This window comes from Miscanthus floridulus, chromosome 9 (genome assembly GCF_019320115.1).
Source record: "Miscanthus floridulus cultivar M001 chromosome 9, ASM1932011v1, whole genome shotgun sequence".
NCBI lineage: Eukaryota > Viridiplantae > Streptophyta > Magnoliopsida > Poales > Poaceae > Miscanthus > Miscanthus floridulus.
Window position 1 is genome coordinate 36,677,967 of NC_089588.1, and position 5,685 is coordinate 36,683,651.

A 5,685-nucleotide genomic window follows, 5' to 3' on the forward strand; every position below is an offset into this window, starting at 1 on the left:
ATGCCCTAGCCCGTAACACCTCGACACTGAAGGCGCATGGGCATAGGCATGTCGTGTGTATGATCAAATCCAATAGGGTAGGAGTGAGACACCCATCTTCCCTTGAGCCAGCCAAAACATCGCAGCGGCCACCATGATCATGCGGATGGCCCCTGAGCCCTCGACCGATGAGGGAAAGTGCATCTATCAGGAGCTACGAGACTAGCTAGAACTATAGTGGTGCAGCAGGCTCAAAGCTCCGTAGAGAGGCGGCACCCCTGAAGCCAGCTTTATACACATCTCCTTGGCATACGGTGCCCCCAAGGGGCACCATGCACCAAGCACACTCTGGCCAGGCAGCGGCAGCACGACACATGGGTGGGAACACTCCTCAGCACATAGCCGTTGCATCAGAAACCACAATACCCGTCCAGCTCAAGGCACTAGGCGCATTGGGCCAAACTGGGCAGGCAAAGATCAACCACACTACGGTGATAGCGACCCAGACAACCATGGACAACATCCCAGGGTTTGGGACGTTCGACGCAGCCCATGCCTAGACGACTGTGGCCCACGACCGTTCGCAAAAAGGATCCGGCAAACGCCATTCCTATCACGCTTTCGCGCGCCATCAAACATCATCAAGTACTCCAGGGACACCAACCTTGCCATGTGGTTGGAAGACTTCTGCCTCACCTGTCAAGCAGGCGGGGCGGATGACGATCTCTTCATCATCCAATATTTGCCACTCTACCTTGCGAAAAGCGCCCGAGCATGGCTCGAGCATCTCCCCGCGAACAGCATCCACTCATGGGCAGAGTTCAAGCACGTCTTTGTAGGGAACTTTCAAGGGGCATACGTGTGCCCTAAAAATTCTTGGGATCTCAAGGCCTACAAATAGAAAGCAGGAGAGACTCTACGTGAGTACATCTGTTGCTTTTCCAAGCAGTGCAATGAGCTTCCCGATATCATGGACACGGACATGATCAGAGCGTTCATCTCTGGCATGACCAACAAAGCACTTGTCTATGAGCTCGGATGCTGCAAACCGTAGACGACATGAGAGTTGCTCGACCTCCCATAAAACCATACCTTTGGCGAGGAGGCCGTCGGTGCAATCTTATGCAAATACAAGGGTAAGGCTCAAGCTGAACCCATGGATGAGGCTAGGGACTGCAGTCATTGGGTAAAGGGTAAGAAGGATAGCGGGAGATGCCACAACAGCGAGTTCATCGTGGCGGTCGATAGGGTCCATAAGTAGAAGAACTAGAAAGCTCAACCACGTCAGCTTCGACAAGATAGTCAAGATGTTGTGCCGCAACCATAGCTATCTAGTCAACAACACCCTCAAGGAGTGCGGCCTCATCAAGCGCTACTTCAATGGCGATTACAAGGCTACCGACATGGACGCGCCATCCGGGCCTACAGGCAATGAGGAAAAGGGGTATGCGTATCCTGACCCGAATGGGTGCCTCATGATCTTCGGTGGACCGATTGCGTACGAGTCCAAACGTCAGTAGAAGCTCATGGCTAGGGAGGTAAATGTGGACGCCCTAGGCAAAGCCATCCCGACTTACTTGAAATGGTCAAAAACTATGATCACTTTCGACAGAAAGGATCACCCCGACCACATTCCACAACCAGGGCGCTTCCCCCTTGTCGTGGACCCAATCATCGGCAAGACCCGCCTGTCTCGTGTCCTCATGGACGGTGGGAGTGGCCTCAACCTCCTCTACGTCGAGACGTACAATGCCATGTGGCTGCCATGAGTGGTGATACGACCATCTAGCGCTCCGTTTCACAGGATTACCGGGCTTTAGGCCATTCCCCTTAGACTGGCCGACTTACCCATGATGTTCGGAGGTTGAGCCAATTTCCGCACAAAAATGCTTACCTTCGAAATAGCAGATTTCCCTAGCGCCTATCACACCATCCTGGGCCGACCATGCTACGCCAAGTTCATGGCCGTCCCCAACTACACCTATCTGAAGCTCAAGATGCCCGGGCCTCACGGGATCATCACTATAGGAAAAGACCTCCAGCAGGCCCACCTATGTGAACAGAAGAATTATGACATCATGATAGCTATGTGCCAACCCCTAGGGACTGAGCCCAAACATGACTTCTCTACGCAGTAGGGGAGCACGTGGAGGTTGCGCTCCATGACCTTGGCCATAGCATGCTATGAGGCATGCAATGACATGGCATGAGAATGACACGATCAACGAGCATCAGAGGGCTCGCGACACAGCACATTCCTCGACCCAATGAGCCATGTGCTCCAGGCCTGGCCATGTCGAGCACCGCAAATGACAAAAGCCACGACCAGTGGCGTGGACGCTTAGCATTCGCATCAAAGTTATTCTCAGTCAACTGAGAATTTGTATATAATGACCAATGAATCCTTCCTACGCCCAGAGATCACAACATGCCTCAATGAGCACACGATGAAGCGACACTCTAACGACATGAGCGACCCCAAGTGACCCATGTTGATCAGCGCATGCCGGTCAACATGGTTCACTCGTGGGGAGGCTACACTGCGGCACACCGTGCACTGACACTCACCAGAAGGAAAATCGCCATGACCAAAAGGGAGAAGGATGACAAAAGGCGTGCTACCGCCAGATATGTCCTACAACATTTGGGTCACAAAAATGGAGTTGCACTTGGCCAAGCCTCACGGGTCGATCCCTAGGCAAGGTCGCACGACTGTGGCATTCCAACACTAGGTAATCGACAAACACACGGAAGCAAAAGAAGCGCGAGATACAAACCAAGAAAATTCATTTATTAAAAGACCCTAGGTACAACCTAAGGTCCCTAGATGCTACCATGGAGAATGTCCTCCATGTCCATGGTGGCCACAACTAGGCCGCGGCAGCGACAAAGCCACCGACCAGTTCCGCCTGCTCTGCCTGCCCGGCATGCATGGTCCAGGAACCCGGGTGCCACCTAATGGAAGTCCTAGCTAGTGTAGAGCTATATGGTGGTGAGGAAGACGCCTGCTCCCTACCGGATCCCGACCACCACCGCGCGTTCATGGTCCTCCATCAGGAGAACTTCCTAGAGGCAAGCCTCCTCCATCTTTTGGCGGGAGGCTACCAATTGCTCCTCCAATGCTAACAACAAGAAGACACGAAGATCAGAGGGAAATCATAAGTGGCGAATGATAGATGGGACAACAAGATGAGGAAACTCCCTTACCCATGACGTGGGCCTAGGCGCCGGCGACCACTGCCTGTGCGGCAGTGGTCTCCCCCACTGAGGCCTAAAGGGCCACCCTGATGGTGTCAAGGCAGCGCTCCAGCCAGCTCACCTCTTGGGTGGCGTCAGAGTAGTTCTAGCGGGCCTCATTTGCCCCGCGGACAAGCTCGCAGAACTCGCGCTTATCATCCGAGGACGACAACGATGGGCTCGACCCCCCCTATGGGTGGGATCATGGCACGAGCGGCGCGAGCGGCCCCTCCAAACGCGGCATGGGAGGCGGCCTTGCGAATACTCAAAGTTAATACAGGTTGAACCCTCAAACTTGAACATCATTCGAATGCACTTAACCTTGATCACGCAGGCAAGGATGAAGAGGCGGCGACGCTCCACCGGTACCCGGCAACTCCTCTAGTGGTCGTTTACTGCAGTCCATCCGGGCCGATGAGGGAGAAACTTTGGCTGCTAAAGAGCGCGAATGGGGAAGCAGTGGAGCAGGCGACTCAAAGCGAATGTCACCCCGCTGTACCACTCCAAGAGTATTTATAGCCACTACGAACACTTAAGGCAAACATGCATTCATTCACATTTACTAACTGCTTGGAAAACCCTGTAGAGTAGGAGAAGCGATCGGAGGAAAGGTGAAATGATGGTTGCCCACGCAGCGGCCCGAACCAAGTAAGCCGCACACACCCCCACTCTTTTAACATCATTTCAATTTGTGCGCCCATGTTCCGTAGCGCATGAGTACTTACGAGTGGGCACCATTAGGCCACGATGTGACTAGGGAGGCCAACCACCCCCCGAGATCATGTACGGAGCGACCCGCCGCAACCATGACCCCATGTCATGCTTAGGAAACCCACTCTTAGGCTATTCCTTAGAAGGGATCGAGGCCACAAAAGAGATAGGGGCAGGGAGGAGATGGCCCCCTACGGTTCTAATCGGTGGTGCGGAGCCACACGACTGTCTCTCTCTACATTCGAGTCATTCGCTTCGAAGTCTCCTAGGTTGACCCCCTCTAGGGGGTAGGCATCTTGCCCCCTAGCCACTACAGAGGTGGTTGGGGACCGACGGGATTGACGGCTGATGATTTAAGTGGCGTCTCTCGATGAGGCATAGCCAAACTTTATGTTGATTGGGGATGATATCGGGTCCCGCTCGGATTACCCATCGACCCTGACGTAGCGCACCGCTCTGACCATGTGGTTACGGTGGACATGCTTCTCCCCGTGTGGGCAAAATCAAACCTACTTGTAATAGGGCATCACGACCTCACGAGGTCGGCAGGAGCGCCAGGAAAAATAGGAGTTGGGTCCCCGCAACCCTATAAAAGGGTCTAAACCAAGATCGAGACTCCTCCTGGCACCTCCAGGTCAAAAGACCAAAGGCTAGCTTCGAAGAATCACAAACCATCAGAGGTCCATGACCTCTCTAGGAGAGATCGACAAAGCAAACGGCTGGGGTGTAACACCCTCGGTGTTACGCCCTAAACCAACTACTAAAACATATCATGAGCATCATGTTTATGTGATAACAAATGTGATAGGAGGTGTAGATAAATTTCTTGTAACTTAAAAGGATCAATAAAAATGTTAAATGAAAGTTGATTCAATAGCTCATGTATATCAAGTAGGGGTGAAAACCAATTTTTATTAAGCAAAAATACTATAGAACATGTGTGTGATACTTAAATAAAGTTTGAAGTACAAACTTTGTAGATGACAATGCAACTTTTGTTGTAGAAAAATAACATTGCTATCTAGTAATTCTAATAGCTTAGAAATGGAACTTGAAATTGAATTTAGCCCAAGACTTAGAAGATTCTTTAAGTTTATTGATAGCTAGACAATGCCATGTTTGGGGATTTATTTTGTGAAATTGAGTTAAGAGGTGGTGTCATATTTTAACTCAGATTGGTAGCCTAATATACCCTCTTTAGCATAGTGAAGGCAGTTCAGTGTCAACCTCAACCATTTAGTTGCTATCGATGCTTTAAAATTTGTGCACAACACGTTCTCTGGTTGGCTCGCTGGGTAGACGCGGTCACCAAGCTCGGGCGCTCGGTGTCACCGCGCTGGTCGCACATGCGCGCGCTGTCGCGCATGGCCAGTCGTGGCTGCCTCTGGCCTGGCTACGGCTCGGTAGCCGCTGGCCCCGTCGTACGGAGCCACTGCTGCTGCCGCCTACCCCGAGCCACGACGGAGCCGCTGCCAGCACCATCACCTTGTCGTCATGTTTGCATTGCTGCCCTGAATTGCGTTGCCGCTACAGAGGCCATTGTGATGCTATGCCGCGCTGCTACTCGCCTTGTCCCCACAAGCACGTGGGCTGCCTCGGCTACCTCGTGTTGTTGCCTCGTCTTAATGGTGCTGCGACAACTCATGCCGTGCCCCCACCTACCTTCGCACACGTGCACGTGGTCTGGCCGCATTGTCGCATAGCGGGTGCGCAGACGTTGCCTTAGGTCCGTTTGACCGCTTATCGCCAAGGCGAGGA